Source organism: Lepidochelys kempii, chromosome 10, assembly GCF_965140265.1.
Source record: "Lepidochelys kempii isolate rLepKem1 chromosome 10, rLepKem1.hap2, whole genome shotgun sequence".
NCBI lineage: Eukaryota > Metazoa > Chordata > Testudines > Cheloniidae > Lepidochelys > Lepidochelys kempii.
Genome location: NC_133265.1, coordinates 58,632,849 through 58,651,020, shown reverse-complemented (window position 1 = coordinate 58,651,020; position 18,172 = coordinate 58,632,849). Strand labels below are relative to the sequence as shown.

The window sequence follows — 18,172 nt, the reverse complement described above, 5'->3', positions numbered from 1 at the left end:
CCCCAGGCTCCTCCCCCCAACACCAGAGGGAGAAACGCTGGACCCTGACATGACAAAAGAGGTGTGTTGTCACAACACTTAGTCACGGCCATTCTTCCCTTCTCCACCACGAGCATCATGTTTGACTCATGAAATTAAAATCTGGTATCAGAGGTGAATTCAAACCTTTCCGAAATAAGTACTTTCTAATTCAGGTACCTGTTTTGATACATCACTAGTCAACACAAAGAAATATAACTTATTAAAAGTTGAGCTTTTGAGTCTTGTGTGAATGATGTTGCATATTTTAATGTGCTCACTAACAGCACTTAATAATAATGTAATACATGAGGAATACTTTCAGCATCCTCAAAAAGTAGTCTGTACTCCAGTCATTTCAACTTTGCAGTCATGTCAACAGGATTGTCAATGAGAAAGTAACAGAGCTTACACCACACTGAAACTCAAGAACACTACACTTGAATACAGAGATCAGGAACAAACTTGACCAGAATTCAATAGATGTAACTAACCTCAAATAACTAACATGCAGCCACAGATGCCTAAGTTTGGCAGCAAAATATTGCTAACTTAAATAGCTATTTGTTTTATCGGATGTTCTCTTGAATGGGGTAAAATTGCAAATTATACTCAGTGATAAAACTCTCCCAAGGCCTAGGATTGGTGGATATTATATTTTCCAATACTCAAGCAAAAACTTGCATTTTCAAACTGGATGACTTATTTCAGAGTAAGGAAAAACACCTAAGAAAGAATGAATTTAACGTCTTCATAGGGGTGAAGGGAGGGGCAGAGAGAGCGAGCGTACACAATGACAACCATCTTGAGTTAACTGCAGCATTACAAACCCCACTCCAATACCCAACAACTGGCAGGGAGATCCCAGACATTTAATTTGCATGACAGAAAACAAAATCATAATATCATTGCCTCCCTATCACGCATACACCACAGGTGACACCATCCTGGAGGCTGGTGTCAAAAAAGTGGTCAAAATACAGGTTAGTGCTGACTAAGCATTGCAGGGAACTTGTTTAACGTATGCCTCCTGCCACCAAAGGATGAAATCCTCACCTCACTGATGTCAGCGGGAGCTTTCACATTGGCTTCAAGGAGGTGAGGATTTCACCTTAAATGTCTAAATCCCCATATGTTTGCAGTGTTGTTGTAGCCATGTCGGTCCCACAGACCTGAAGAAGACTCCATGTAGCCTGAAAGCCTGTACCTTCCACCAATAGACATTGCTCCAATAAAAGATATTACCTCACCCACCTTGTCTCCCTGTCTGCATCTAATGTTCATGGTCCTGGTGTTAACCTCCCTGCAAAGAAGGGAGCAAAATCAGGCACATGTGGTTTTTTGGAGAGGGTGGCATAGAAGGGGAACCATCAGGAGAATAAGGAAAATAATTACTTTCCCCTTGGATATCAAAATAATCACAAGGAAAGGAAGTCCTCGGAGTGTGACTGCTGCCTAGTCCCATGACCTAATTACAACAAACTGGATGGAGTAAGCACACAAGCTGCTCCATGAAGTCTTGGAGAGAGAGAGAGAGGAGCTGCTGCACAAACCTCTGCTTAGAGGCACGTATTCCTAACAACTACTGGCTGTACATGAAGTAGTAGTTTTTAATAGTAGACAATCCAAAGTCACAGGCCATGTACATTGTTGTAAAGCGATCAAACCAAACACTGCATGCACCTCAAAGGCATCTGAATCAGTAAAAACACGGTGGCTAAATAAAATGTAAAATGCAAACCACACACATTCCAACCTACTCCACAACAAAAAGGTACAAAATAATCAAGCTGTAGAACCAGCAGCTGGGGTTTTAGGATCTCTGCCTCACATCACAATGGGTTCTTTGAAATCTGAGAAACTTTTGCGGTTGAACAGAACAGCTTTCAAACAAAGACAGAAGGAAGAAAGAAAAACTCCACCTAAAATATTTACCCTGCCAGCAAGAGTATTTGTACCCTTTTCTTGTTCCAAGTCTTTTATCTGTTTTACAGCACAACCAGCAGCAGGCCCTTCTGTCTCTCTCAGCAAGATTTCTTCTGTCTCTCAGCAGCTCCTGTCTTGACTGTGTGCCACTGGTCTTTCTATTCCCTTGAGCACATGCTCCCATTAGCAACCTTTTCATTTCATGAAGCCAAATGAAAAAAAAAAAAAAAAGTGATTTTCAAGCTAAATCTCAGCAAGTTAATCAACTGGGCTTCCAACAACTTCTCTAGCAACCACATTCCTTTGCCTTTTTGTTTATTAGATGTGTTACATACAGGAGCCTGACATGATAGAGATTACAGCTTCAAGGAATTTGGATGAGTCCCAACAGAATCATGAGCTTTTGGGACACAGGTGAGACCAGTGCTTTTTCAAGAGGCCCAAATGTTATGATTTGTGGTGTATTAGGAATAGGATTTATGAAAGTTTAATTTGAAGTTTAGAACATGCAAAATCTGAGGGGGTTGGGTATTCCATTTACACAAAATCAACCTTAATTTGGAAAAATTTATTAGTTTGTTAACTAAGTTCTGATTGAAGAATTTTTATTTATGGGTATGATGCATGAGCCACTAAGAACCCAGGTTGACTTTCAGATCCCAGACAAGCCTGTGATATTGTCAGTTAGAAAAAGCACCCTTTTGCCTGTAGTCTGAGGTGATTTGACATGCACATTAGAGAGAGCTAAACACAGAACCCCAAGATGCCATTTTTCAGTCACTTTTTAGAGTAACACTGTATTAAAAGAACAAAAACAAAACAAAAAATCTTCCCAGCTTTAGAAACTTTATCCCATTACCATAAAACACTTACTTAGAAGTGAAGTGTTAGAAGTGACTAAGCCCATTTCATAATTTTTAAAATGTTACTGTGGCTTAGAGAGTGATGTTTAAAAATGTCCAATGAATGATCACTAACACAAACACACGTAACATCTGTACAATCATGCTAAGCTTTTGCTTTTATTAAGACACTAATATAATTTCTCCTCGAGCTATTTTGCAGGTCTCAGGTGCGTTCATTTGGCCAACTCTTCTTTATTTTCTACATTCCTGTTTTTAGCAATTTGTTCCGTATGGTATTTATTTCTGTTACTTAGTCATGAAATGTGCATGGTGTTCCCTTGGACCTTTTCACGTCCAAGTGTTGGTGGCTAACTTTAGACTGCACTGCCATTGCCCTCTTTTCATGCATCTGGCATCTGACTGCTGGGATAGCAATACATTATGTACTGCAGCTTCCAGAGAAGTGCAGCACTTTAGTAGTTAGCAGTACCCTGAGGATCTGATCCTGCAATCTTTCTGCAAGCAACACTCACATCAGTTTCAGTAACTTCATTCAGTAACTTCATGACCTCGGATCGCTACCCCTTCCTGCTTCTCCACGTGGGCACCAATGATACTGCCAAGAATGACCTTGAGCGGATCACTGCGGACTATGTGGCTCTAGGAAGAAGAATAAAGGAGTTGGAGGCGCAAGTGGTGTTCTCGTCCATCCTCCCCGTGGAAGGAAAAGGCCTAGGTAGGGAGCGTCGAATCGTGGAAGTCAACGAATGGCTACGCAGGTGGTGTCGGAGAGAAGGCTTTGGTTTCTTTGACCATGGGATGGTGTTCCATGAAGGAGGAGTGCTGGGCAGAGACGGGCTCCATCTTAAAAAGAGAGGAAAGAGCATCTTTGCCAGCAGGCTGGCTAACCTAGTGAGGAGGGCTTTAAACTAGGTTCACCGGGGGAAGGAGACCAAAGCCCTGAGGTAAGTGGGAAAGCGGGATACCGGGAGGAAGCACAGGCAGCAATGTCTGTGAGGGGAGGGCTCCTGCCTCATACTGGCAATGAGGGGCGATCAACAGGTTATCTCAAGTGCTTATATACAAATGCACAAAGCCTTGGAAACAAGCAGGGAGAACTGGAGGTCCTGGTGATGTCAAGGAACTATGACGTGATCGGAATAACAGAGACTTGGTGGGATAACTCACATGACTGGAGTACTGTCATGGATGGTTATAAACTGTTCAGGAAGGACAGGCAGGGCAGAAAAGGTGGGGGAGTAGCACTGTATGTAAGGGAGCAGTATGACTGCTCAGAGCTCCGGTATGAAACTGCAGAAAAACCTGAGTGTCTCTGGATTAAGTTTAGAAGTGTGTGCAACAAGAGTGATGTAGTGGTGGGAGTCTGCTATAGACCACCGGACCAGGGGGATGAGGTGGATGAGGCTTTCTTCCGGCAGCTCACGGAAGCTACTAGATCGCATGCCCTGATTCTCATGGGTGACTTTAATTTTCCTGATATCTGCTGGGAGAGCAATACAGCGGTGCATAGACAATCCAGGAAGTTTTTGGAAAGCGTAGGGGACAATTTCCTGGCGCAAGTGCTAGAGGAGCCAACTAGGGGGGGCGCTTTTCTTGACCTGCTGCTCACAAACCGGGTAGAATTAGTGGGGGAAGCAAAAGTGGATGGGAATCTGGGAGGCAGTGACCATGAGTTGGTTGAGTTCAGGATCCTGACGCAGGGAAGAAAGGTAAGCAGCAGGATACGGACCCTGGACTTCAGGAAAGCAGACTTTGACTCCCTCAGGGAACGGATGGCCAGGATCCCCTGGGGGACTAACTTGAAGGGGAAAGGAGTCCAAGAGAGCTGGCTGTATTTCAAGGAATCCCTGTTGAGGTTACAGGGACAAACCATCCCGATGAGTCGAAAGAATAGTAAATATGGCAGGCGACCAGCTTGGCTTAATGGTGAAATCCTAGCGGATCTTAAACATAAAAAAGAAGCTTACAAGAAGTGGAAGGTTGGACATATGACCAGGGAAGAGTATAAAAATATTGCTCGGGCATGTAGGAATGATATCAGGAGGGCCAAATCGCACCTGGAGCTGCAGCTAGCCAGAGATGTCAAGAGTAACAAGAAGGGTTTCTTCAGGTATGTTGGCAACAAGAAGAAAGCCAAGGAATGTGTGGGCCCCTTACTGAATGAGGGAGGCAACCTAGTGACAGAGGATGTGGAAAAAGCTAATGTACTCAATGCTTTTTTTGCCTCTGTTTTCACTAACAAGGTCAGCTCCCAGACTGCTGCGCTGGGCATCACAAAATGCGGAAGAGATGGCCAGCCCTCTGTGGAGATAGAGGCGGTTAGGGACTATTTAGAAAAGCTGGACGTGCACAAGTCCATGGGGCCGGACGAGTTGCATCCGAGAGTGCTGAAGGAATTGGCGGCTGTGATTGCAGAGCCACTGGCCATTATCTTTGAAAACTCGTGGCGAACCGGGGAAGTCCCGGATGACTGGAAAAAGGCTAATGTAGTGCCAATCTTTAAAAAAGGGAAGAAGGAAGATCCTGGGAACTACAGGCCAGTCAGCCTCACCTCAGTCCCTGGAAAAATCATGGAGCAGGTCCTCAAAGAATCAATCCTGAAGCACTTGCATGAGAGGAAAGTGATCAGGAACAGCCAGCATGGATTCACCAAGGGAAGGTCATGCCTGACTAATCTAATCGCCTTTTATGATGAGATTACTGGTTCTGTGGATGAAGGGAAAGCAGTGGATGTATTGTTTCTTGACTTTAGCAAAGCTTTTGACACGGTCTCCCATAGTATTCTTGTCAGCAAGTTAAGGAAGTATGGGCTGGATGAATGCACTATAAGGTGGGTAGAAAGCTGGCTAAATTGTCGGGCTCAACGGGTAGTGATCAATGGCTCCATGTCTAGTTGGCAGCCGGTATCAAGTGGAGTGCCCCAAGGGTCGGTCCTGGGGCCGGTTTTATTCAATATCTTCATAAATGATCTGGAGGATGGTGTGGATTGCACTCTCAGCAAATTTGTGGATGATACTAAACTGGGAGGAGTGGTAGATACGCTGGAGGGGAGGGATAGGATACAGAAGGACCTAGACCAATTGGAAGATTGGGCCAAAAGGAATCTGATGAGGTTCAATAAGGATAAGTGCAGGGTCCTGCACTTAGGACGGAAGAACCCAATGCACAGCTACAGACTAGGGACCGAATGGCTAGGCAGCAGTTCTGCGGAAAAGGACCTAGGGGTGACAGTGGACGAGAAGCTGGATATGAGTCAGCAGTGTGCCCTTGTTGCCAAGAAGGCCAATGGCATTTTGGGATGTATAAGTAGGGGCATAGCGAGCAGATCGAGGGACGTGATCGTTCCCCTCTATTCGACATTGGTGAGGCCTCATCTGGAGTACTGTGTCCAGTTTTGGGCCCCACACTTCAAGAAGGATGTGGATAAATTGGAGAGAGTCCAGCGAAGGGCAACAAAAATGATTAGGGGACTGGAACACATGAGTTATGAGAAGAGGCTGAGGGAGCTGGGATTGTTTAGCCTGCAGAAGAGAAGAATGAGGGGGGATTTGATAGCTGCTTTCAACTACCTGAAAGGGGGTTCCAAAGAGGATGGCTCTAGACTGTTCTCAATGGTAGCAGATGACAGAACGAGGAGTAATGGTCTCAAGTTGCAGTGGGGGAGGTTTAGATTGGATATTAGGAAAAACTTTTTCACTAAGAGGGTGGTGAAACACTGGAATGCGTTACCTAGGGAGGTGGTAGAATCTCCTTCCTTAGAGGTTTTTAAGGTCAGGCTTGACAAAGCCCTGGCTGGGATGATTTAACTGGGAATTGGTCCTGCTTTGAGCAGGGGGTTGGACTAGATGACCTTCTGGGGTCCCTTCCAACCCTGATATTCTATGATTCTATGATTCTATGACAGTATTTCTAACCCTGACAGCGGTGTGGTGAGGGTAAATACATTAAAGATTGTGAAAAGAAAAGGAGTACTTGTGGCACTTTAGAGACTAACCAATTTATTTGAGCATAAGTGAAGTGAGCTCACTTCATCGGATGCATGCCAGTGAGCTGTAGCTTACGAAAGCTTATGCTCAAATAAATTGGTTAGTCTCTAAGGTGCCACAAGTCCTCCTTTTCTTTTTGCAGATACAGACTCACACGGCTGCTCCTCTGAAACCTGTAAAGATTGTGAGGTGCTCAAGTACTACAGTAATGGGGGCTTTATAAGAACCTTGATAGATGTCATTTCACTCTCTTTACAGCAAATATAACAATCTTCACTGCAGCAGTGAAACAGCAGGAAATGACTGTGAGCAGATACCCCAGTCACATGATTCCTCTGTTGAGTGTGGGTTTGGTTTAACACTCCTAGGAAAGGTGAATAAAAGTTGCTAAGGACTCTGACAAACATTTCACTGGCAAAGCTTGGGGAAAGGCAGCAGTGCTTCAAGGCGTCTGGCTTTCTTTAGTACTGTAAGAATCCCTGGAATTTTTTCAAACAATTATATGACCGATTACATTGGTAAATTATTATCAATCCCATGCTGTCCCCAGGATGTTCTTACAAAGCTCTTATTATTATTATTATTTTTAAATTTAACTTGTAAGGCATGTTGCTGTTCCTCACCATTACTTGTTATATTATTTCTTGCAGTCAGAAATAGGTGACTAAATGCTAGAGAAATACAATATTTTAATTCTGAGTGGGAAATGTGCTTTGTAAATGTGCAGAATATGACAAGGTCAGATTTATTTTTCAAACTATTCAGCACAGTTCTTCACCTTGAAATACAAAGGCCATGTCCATATTTTTTTTACTAAACTTTTTGCCTATTTTGACATCTTAATTTGTACATTTTCAAGTGGCAACTGCTTGTTAACATTTTAATTTACAAGCAAATTATTTATTGATCCCTGCTGCTTGTTCATTCTCCAACAGAGGGCAGCTCAAGTAGGCAGCAGCAATTTAGGTATAAAGGCTAACATTGTCCTTTCTAAATGTTATGAATTTAATACATGTGAAAGGTGCCAGAGCTTAGTTCTGGACAGTAAAGTCCTCTCTCCACAGAGCAGGAGGATGAAATTAGATTGTAAACTCTGAGAGATAAGGACCATTTTTTTGTTCTACGATTGTACAGTGCCTAGCACAATAGCTCTCTGGACCCTATCAAGGCCTCAAGGCACTTCTGTGATACAAATAAATAATGAGCTTCTCCACAGTGTCCCAACGTGCCACAACTCTGACCAAAAGGGCTGGGACAAAGAAGATGGTCCACACAGCTCATTCAATCCTTGACCTCTCTGCTTAGACTGCTAATCAGGCTGCCAATGAGTGCGGACAGTGGTGGTAGGTTTTTGTGATTTGAATGTATGCCTACTAAACAGAAACCAGCAAACTCATTGTACAAAGTTTTGGGGACAGATTCAGATTCTTGTTTATACCAAAGGATTCATTGAGTTACTCCACATTTATAGTCTTGTGAATCAAATCAGAATCAGGTCCTTTAACTTTAAGAAGTAAAAAAGTAAAAGTTATTTGTATTTGGGAAAAAGTTCCTGCATACCGCAGTATCAAAAGATTGTGGTTAACTCAACTGTAGTGATAAGGGGACCTGAGCAGGAGAACTATGTATATATCTATTTATCAGGTCTCTAGCGTTCTTAATTATATTGTTTGTAAGAGACTTTTACTTTCTGCTGCTGCAATCCTGTATGAATACTGCCTCCAGGGAGTAGCATGACAAGGATTGTGTATCTCATATGACTATCCCAAGCAAGCTAGATTTTTAATACTAATTCATTTTAACCACCTCACATCCTATGCTGTACTATTGGTTATGTTCATTATCATTTAAAAGCTCCAGCAAAAAAGTTGCCTTATGGAAAAGCATCACCGTTTTTGAAGGATTTTTGACTAACCCAAAATGAGTCATCTTAATATGCTGGGGAAAATAGGGATCTTCCATTACCATGTTGGCTGTCAGATAATGGAATTGGTGGGGCAGGAGCCAAAATTCAATAAAATGAACTTAAATGGTAAACTCTCAAGTGGAATACTCTTGAGCCATTCCAGAGAGCTTGTAGTTAGGCTGACTGGCCCTTATTGTCCTATTGGGAACCTTAATAAAATCTTTAAAGGAAAGGAAGTGCTTGTTATGAAATAGATTATTGGAGCGTCTCATGTCAAGAGGGACTTGGCCATAACAATTTACTCATTTATCAACACCTCAAATTTCTCTAAGGGTTAAGTCCTGTGCCTACAGCATGGTAGTAGAAGGCCAAAAATTCAGCAGAACTGCTGTGTTGCCCCTGCCCACCAGGACCTAAAGCAGAGAGGCCCTACAAAATGACTTCTAAGTACTGCAATGGCAAGCACTCTACAGGGGGATGGAGAGAGTGAGTTGTGAGGCAGCTAAGTGGCAGGAGTGTGGCTTCTGGGTCTTTCAACCTAGTCTGTAACTCCACCTAGGGATACAGGGGAAAACTAGGGTCCAGTGGGGTGTGGTAGTGGCAATGGCCAAATTGCCAAGGTTCTCTGTACCCTTCCTCCAGGTTAGGAGAGAGTTCCATCAACTCAGCAACCATGTAGTACCTAAACACGAAGCTCTTTTACTTAAGATTTGTTCTGGTGACTAGCATTTCTCTCTTTGAGGGGTAGATTTATATCTGGGCCTCTAGCCAATATTCGCATGCATGCGCCCACCTTTAAAACAGTGCACATATAAACTTGTTAACATTTGCAGGTGCAAACATCTACTAAAAATTCCAAAATTTGCGTCCATCTGTAAGTCTGTTTAAAGAGCACGCTGGTTGAAGTTTTTCAGCTAAAAAAATAAATGGGTTTGCATAAAAATAAAATTGAGGGGAAAAGTATTTCAGTGACTTTGGATTTTCAACAGGAAACTTGAGAACAAGCCAAAATTGTTATTTTCATTCAGCTCGTAAAAAGGCCATTTGTATTTGTTTTCTGAAATCTCAGAATTACTGGTTGGGGGGAGGGGGAGTTTTGAAAATGTTTCCTCTTTCCACTCTAATTTTTTTCAAAGTCTCCCCAACTTTCCAAACATTAAGAAGTGGCAAAAGGAAAAATGAAATGCTGTAAGTCTGCCACCTCTAACGTTTCTAAAGCTAAAGTAGTTTTGAAAATTTAGAGTAGAAAAAAATGGGGGGGGGGAACCCTGACACTATTCAGTTTACTGGAATCACTGAAAGACAGGCAAGGAGGAGAAAAGGGACAACAAATTTTGAAAATCAGAGTTAAAAATAAACACAAAATTTTTTAAAAGAAATTATCCCATTCCAAAGCCTATGATTTATTTTTGTGAAATTGTTTTTCCATTTTTCAACCAGCTGTGCTTGCAGGTGTTTGTATCTGCAATATTGACGTGCAGGTTCGCATGCACACAAGTGGAGGTCAAGGGCTGAAAAAAAATCAAGCCCTAGTAGAGAGCCCTGGGTTAAACTGCAGCACAGACACTACCAAGAACAAAGTATTACCTAGACTAGAGAATAAGTTATGATATTGGAAGGGATAGGAAAGAAGTGATGGAGTAACACTACGCTACATAAAATGTATTGTCTTAGTATATCATCTTATGCTGCTACAAGATTACCTCTGGTCATATGGGACCAAAGATTGGTGGTCGCTTTTATTATTTTTAATAATGATTTTTAATCAGAGTCCTGTTTGCAAGGTGGTTCTTACCTATGTAAATATTACACACTTGATAAGGAAACTAGATTATCAAGTTCATTACAAAATTACTTGAAATAAAATGTATGTTTAAGCCAAACATATGAGAAACTAATGTGCTCCCAGGATAACTGAAACTAATATTACAATGTAGTCTACATATTCTTGTTGCAGAATTTCTTTGAAACTCAGAATCAGATCATAAGCACTTTACTTCTCACTTTTAATAAAGGTCATTTAAAAAGAACTATTCTGTGGTCTGAAGGACATACACAAGTCTAAAAATATACTCCAAAATCCTCTACAATTTGAATCACACCAGAGTATGTTGAGTATATGCCAAAGCCTATACATTACGTTATAATTTGTTGGGTTCAGCATGCAGCTTGCCTGCCCTGCCGCGCCCCCTGGTGGCCGAGTGTGCACTGCAGGTATTGCTGCTCCAGTTTCCAGTCTCTGCGGGTGAGAGAGGGGAGAGAAGCACACATGTGGTTGAGCCTTCTGCTGGGTCACTGCATTCAATCCCCTTCTGGGGAAACAAGTGTTCAAACAAAAAGTTTCAAAAACAGAAAAGGTTCTTTTTTGCCTGCTTGGGCTCCCCTCCTTCTCGGCTCTAAGTCTCTCCATTCTAAGATGGAGCGATGAATTCCAGGCTGCTTCACATACTCAGCCCCTCTGGGCTATTGTTTCGTTTCTCTGGGTATGTCTACACTGCAATAGACACAAGCAGCTGGCCCCTGCCAGTTGACTCGGGCTCCAGCTGCCAGCCAAAGCCTGAATGTTTACATCACAATTAAACAGCCCATTAGCCCAAGCCAGCTGGCAGCAGCTAGCTGCCGGTGTCTAATTGCTGTGAAGACATACTCTCTGTGGCTCTGGGATAGAGCCTGGGAGTCAGGGCTGTTTCCTTGGAGTCCCCTTAAAGTCATCTGTAGACCCTCACTCAAGGCCTTCCATAGAAGTCCGCCCATTTTGCTCTGTGGTTTTTTCCCTTCAAACTGAGTTCTCAGCCCTGATCACCTAGCTGATCAGGACCAGCTTGCAAGGGGCAGGGAGGTATGGGGGAGAAGGGAGCTAATCTGACATAGTGGCTGAGCTAATAACCCTTAAGGGGCCAGCCATCCTGTGACAGGGCTTTGAAAACATTTATGCACATTAGACAGTTGTGGGTTGACCGGCCTTCACAATTCACTGATGCCCCTTGAATTTTTTTCTGTGGTATCACCATATATTACAGTAGAGTAACTCAAGGCCTAAGGCAAAGCCCACTGAAGTCAATATGAAGGCGCCCATTGAGTTCAATGGGTTTGGAATTAGGCTCTTACTGAGCAGGCCAGACAAGCTTTCTAGATTACTCAATTACTACAAATGTGGCTATTTCCAGTGCTATCCAGACACTTAATTCATTTTCTATTATTCATCTCACAGTGAATTGCTTCTGATCTAATAAATAGTGAATATGAAGTATACTTATGTACTGTAGAAAACATTTGCCCACTTACAAGGGTCAATTTGGCCTCTGGATTCTACAGCAGTCTATACATAGGTGGAGTTGCAAACCACAGAGTTCCATTACCAAAAAGTTTAAAATCACACTATGCCATTTTAAATATTTGATTTGAGTTAAACTAATTCATATGAAATACCTAAAATGACACATTAAGTGGCTGGTTCAATGTACATTTGTAAGAGCAATCTAAAGTGTTTCAGTTATTTCTTGAATTAGAATTACATTTGCTCCCTGTTTTGTAGGCAGGATGAGCCAGATAATATTGTAGGACTGTAGCCAATGCTAGATTCCATACTGTGAATAGCACATACAGCTTTGCCTGTTAGCAAAGTGTATTCTGGTAGTAGTGTTTGAATTTGAATACTATTTTAAGGGCTTGGCTGCATTTCCATTACAATCCCCTATTTTCAGGTGTTTATAAATTCAGGGGGGAAGATTCTGTGCAGCTAAAAAACTTGGCATATAGCACTTATTTTGAGAGCGATTTATGTTTTCTTTACAAAAGGTTAACCCTCACAGAGCTGAAGATGGAATATATTTGTCCTCAGTGAATTATGCTGGAGAGAGTCCCAATTCAGTTTCCCCTGCTGTAAACCCTGGCTGACCTCCCACAAACTCCCTTAGAAATACCCAGCATGCCAATATGGGAATCAGTTTTCTAAAGATCATAAAGAACATATTTTTCAGTTCTTAATGAATGCAAAACAATCACACACATCAATTTCAATTCAGTTTTGAAATACAAGTAGTATAAATATTTACTTCCTTTCACAGTTTGTATTCAATACAAAGAAATGGCCAATACTCTGGTCTCCAGCTCCTCTGAAGTACAGACCATTAGCCACCATGCATCCATCCAGGATGAAATACAAAAACTGTCTAAAGCTGGGACTACGTCTTTAAAAAACAATGAAGCAGCCCAGGCTCTGAGCATGTTCAAGAAAGCGTACATTCTGGCTGATGGGGTTCCTGAGATTAAAAGTCAGACGAGGTGTCTCTTCAGTCTAGGGGCTGCCTACATTGCCATGGGCAAACCAAAGAAAGAACTGAAGTGAATGCTGAAGTGTAAATCAAAGGGATCTGTGGAGAAAGATGGTGATTTCTACTTTAACATTGTAGCTGCTTACAATGAAATGAAGGAGTACTCTAAAGCGGTGAAGTTTTATCAGAGAGCTATTCGTGAATACATACCTCGTGAAACACAAAGCATCTCAGATGCTCTGATCAAACTTGGCTATTGTTCAGTGAATGTAGGAGACCTACCCTCAGCTGCATGTTCCTTTAGGCTAGCCAGCCACTCCTATCAAAAGGCAAAGAAAACTGAAGATGCTGCCATGGCCATGAGGGAGGCAGCTAGCTACATGATACGGAGTCAAAAGTTCTCAAAGGCAGAAGTGCTTGAGACTTTAGCTGAATGTGCACAGCTGTGTTCTGGAATCACTAACCAGGATTTGTTACGTAAGTCAGTAACTTTAGTTACCAATTTTGTTTCAATAAAGATAAAGAGAACTGTGTAAGTTGTTTTCTTACAGAATTTAAATAGACAAAAATGTGCATCCAGCCAAGTACAAGACTCAAGGAGCTTGGCTTGTTTAGCCAAACTAAAAGAAGGTTGGAGGGGAGATATAGAATCATAGAATATCAGGGTTGGAAGGGACCTCAGGAGGTCATCTAGTCCAACCCCCTGCTCAAAAGCAGGACCCATACCCAATTAAATCATCCCAGCCAGGGCTTTGTCAAGTCTGACCTTAAAAACGTCTAAGGAAGGAGATTCCACCACCTCCCTAGGCAACGCATTCCAGTGTTTCACCACCCTCCTAGTGAAAAAGTTTTTCCTAATATCCAACCTGAACCTCCCCCACTGCAACTTGAGACCATTACTCCTTGTTCTGTCCTCTTCCACCACTGAGAATAGTCTAGAACCATCCTCTCTGGAACTACCTCTCAGGTAGTTGAAAGCAGCTATCAAATCCCCCCTCATTCTTCTCTTCTGCAGACTAAACAATCCCAGTTCCCTCAGCCTCTCCTCATAACTCATGTGTTCCAGACCCCTAATCATTTTCGTTGCCCTTCGCTGGACTCTCTCCAATTTATCCACATCCTTCTTGTAGTGTGGGGCCCAAAACTGGACACAGTACTCCAGATGAGGCCTCACCAATGTCGAATAGAGGGGGACGATCACGTCCCTCGATCTGCTCGCTATGCCCCTACTTATACATCCCAAAATGCCATTGGCCTTCTTGGCAACAAGGGCACACTGCTGACTCATATCCAGCTTCCCGTCCACTGTCACCCCTAGGTCCTTTTCCGCAGAACTGCTGCCTAGCCATTCGGTCCCTAGTCTGTAGCTGTGCTTTGGGTTCTTCCATCCTAAGTGCAGGACCCTGCACTTGTCCTTATTGAACCTCATCAGATTTCTTTTGGCCCAATCCTCCAATTTGTCTAGGTCCCTCTGTATCCTATCCCTGCCCTCCAGTGTATCTACCACTCCTCCCAGTTTAGTATCATCCGCAAATTTGCTGAGAGTGCAATCCACACCATCCTCCAGATCATTTATGAAGATATTGAACAAAACCGGCCCCAGGACCGACCCCTGGGGCACTCCACTTGACACAGGCTTCCAACTAGACATGGAGCCATTGATCACTACCCGTTGAGCCCGACAATCTAGCCAACTTTCTACCCACCTTATAGTGCATTCATCCAGCCCATATTTCCTTAACTTGCTGACAAGAATACTGTGGGAGACCGTGTCAAAAGCTTTGCTAAAGTCAAGATACAATACATCCACTGCTTTCCCTTCATCCACAGAACCAGTAATCTCATCATAGAAGGCGATTAGATTAGTCAGGCATGACCTTCCCTTGGTGAATCCATGCTGACTGTTCCTGATCACTTTCCTCTCATGTAAGTGCTTCAGGATTGATTCTTTGAGGACCTGCTCCATGATTTTTCTGGGGACTGAAGTGAGGCTGACTGGCCTGTAGTTCCCAGGATCCTCCTTCTTCCCTTTTTTAAAGATTGGCACTACATTAGCTTTTTTCCAGTCATCCGGGACTTCCCCCGTTCGCCATGAGTTTTCAAAGATAATGGCCAATGGCTCTGCAATCACAGCCGCCAGTTCCTTTAGCACTCTCGGATGCAACTCATCCGGCCCCAAGGACTTGTGCACATCCAGTTTTTCTAAATTGTCCCTAACCACCTCTTTCTCCACAGAGGGCTGGCCATCTATTCCCCATGTTGTGATGCCCAGCACAGCAGTCTGGGAGCTGACCTTGTTCGTGAAGACAGAGGCAAAAAAAGCATTGAGTACATTAGCTTTTTCCACATCCTCCGTCACTAGGTTGCCTCCCTCATTCATTAAGGGGCCCACACTTTCCTTGGCTTTCTTCTTGTTGCCAACATACCTGAAGAAACCCTTCTTGTTTCTCTTAACATCTCTCACTAGCTGCAGCTCCAGGTGCGATTTGGCCCTCCTAATTTCATTCCTACATGCCCGAGCAATATTTTTATACTCTTCCCTGGTCATATGTCCAACCTTCCACTTCTTGCAAGCTTCTTTTTTATGCTTAAGATCTGCTAGGATTTCACCGTTAAGCCAAGTTGGTCGCCTGCCATATTTACTATTCTTTCGACACATCGGGATGGTTTGTCCCTGTAACCTCAACAGGGATTCCTTGAAATACAGCCAGCTCTCCTGGACTCCTTTCCCCTTTATGTTAGTCCCCCAGGGGATCCTACCCATCCGTTCCCTGAGGGAGTCGAAGTCTGCTTTCCTGAAGTCCAGGGTCCGTATTCTGCTGCTTACCTTTCTTCCCTGTGTCAGGATCCTGAACTCAACCAACTCATGGTCACTGCCTCCCAGATTCCCATCCACTTTTGCTTCCCCCACTAATTCTTCCCGGTTTGTGAGCAGCAGGTCAAGAAAAGCTCCCCCACTAGTTGGCTCCTCTAGCACTTGCGCCAGGAAATTGTCCCCTATGCTTTCCAAAAACTTCCTGGATTGTCTATGCACCGCTGTACTGCTCTCCCAGCAGATATCAGGAAAATTAAAGTCACCCATGAGAACCAGGGCATGCGATCTAGTAGCTTCCACGAGCTGCTGGAAGAAAGCCTCATCCACCTCATCCCCCTGGTCCGGTGGTCTATAGCAGACTCGGACCACTACATCACTCCTGTTGCTCACACTTCTAAACTTAATCCAGAGACACTCAGGTTTTTCTGCAGTTTCGTACCGGAGCTCTGAGCAGTCATACTGCTCCCTTACATACAGTGCTACTCCCCTACCTTTTCTGCCCCGCCTGTCCTTCCTGAACAGTTTATAACCATCCATGACAGTACTCCAGTCATGTGAGTTATCCCACCAAGTCTCTGTTATTCCAATCACGTCATAATTCCTTGACATCACCAGGACCTCCAGTTCTCCCTGCTTGTTTCCAAGGCTTTGTGCATTTGTATATAAGCACTTGAGATAACCTGCTGATCGCCCCTCATTCTCAGTATGAGGCAGGAGCCCTCCCCTCACAGACATTCCTGCCTGTGCTTCCTCCTGGTATCCCGCTTTCCCACTTACCTCAGGGCTTTGGTCTCCTTCCCCCGGTGAACCTAGTTTAAAGCCCTCCTCACTAGGTTAGCCAGCCTGCTCGCAAAGATGCTCTTCCCTCTCTTCGTAAGGTGGAGCCCGTCTCTGCCCAGCACTCCTTCTTCATGGAACACCATCCCATGGTCAAAGAATCCAAAGCCTTCTCTCCGACACCACCTGCGTAGCCATTCGTTGACTTCCACTATTCGACGGTCCCTACCCAGGCCTTTTCCTTCCATGGGGAGGATGGACGAGAACACCACCTGCGCCTCAAACTCCTTTATCCTTCTTCCCAGAGCCACGTAGTCCGCAGTGATCCGCTCAAGGTCATTCTTGGCAGTATCATTGGTGCCCACGTGGAGAAGCAGGAAGGGGTAGCGATCCGAGGGCTTGATGAGTCTCGGCAGTCTCTCCGTCACATCGCGAATCTTAGCCCCCGGCAAGCAGCAGACTTCTCGGTTTTCCCGGTCAGGGCGGCAGATAGATGACTCAGTCCCCCGGAGTAGAGAGTCCCCGACCACCACCACCCGCCTCCTTCTCTTGGGAGTGGTGGTCGTGGAACCCCCCATCTCAGGACAGCGCATCTCATGCCTTCCAACCAGCGGAGTCTCCTTCTGCTTTCTCCCCCCAGACATATCATCTGGTCCACTCTCCGCAACGGTACCTGTGGAGAGAACATGAAAGCGGTTAGTTACCTGTGTCCACATTGCTGGAACCCGGACATTCCCCCTTCTTCTTCTGGAGGTCACATGTTGCCAAGCTTCTTCACTGGCCTCTTGGCTCCGCTGTGCAACCTGCTCTAAATCTTTAGAGCTTTGTGCCCGTAGAAGCATATCCTGACTTTTGTCCAGAAAATCCTCTGTTTCTCGTATGCAACGCAGGGTCGTTATCTGTTGCTCCAGACCTTCAATCTTCTCTTCCAGTATGGAGACCGGCTTGCACTTTGTACACACAAAGTCGCTTCTGTCCTGTGGAAGAAAGACAAACATGGCACATCCAGTGCAGGTCACAATAGCTGAACCCCTCCCTTCCATACCACCTTCTTACTATGAGCTTCCTCAGAGAAGTTGGCAAGATGTAAGCCTCACTGGGTTCACTCCAGGTGAACTCCCAGGCAAACTCCTGCTGTGTGCTGCTCTGCTGTCCCCCGCTGCTCAGCTGGTTCACCGCCGCTCAGCTGGTTCCCGAAGCTCTGGCTATTTTTAAACAGCCAGGCTCCCCTGAAACAAACAAACAGACAGCCCCACTGCCCACCCCCTGCAGGCTACCAGCCAATCAGACACTCGCTCAGGCTCTCACACTGCCCTCCCAGCAAACACACGCTCGGATACTTACTCAGCAAACACGCACTCGGATACTCACCAATCCCAGGCAAACTCCTGCTGTGTGCTGCTCTGCTGTCCCCCGCTGCTCAGCTGGTTCACGAAGCTCTGGCTATTTGATATGATTTAGATATGATTGCTCTCTATAAATATATCAGAGGGGTAAATACCAGAGAGGGAGAGGAATTATTTAAGCTCAGTACCAACGTGGACACAAGAACAAATGGATATAAACTGGTCATGGGGAAGTTTAGACTTGAAATTAGACGAAGG

General features: G+C 44.2%; 1 long non-coding RNA gene across 1 annotated transcript; it reads right to left on the bottom strand.

The window, feature by feature from the left end:
• Positions 1-1,272: 1,272 nt before the first annotated feature.
• On the bottom strand, positions 1,273-11,172 carry LOC140894899 (uncharacterized). Its single transcript, XR_012153987.1, has 3 exons — positions 10,843-11,172; positions 3,323-3,449; positions 1,273-1,321 (listed from the first exon to the last, which is right to left on the bottom strand). It is a non-coding gene; the product is annotated as an uncharacterized lncRNA (long non-coding RNA).
• Positions 11,173-18,172: the final 7,000 nt, after the last annotated feature.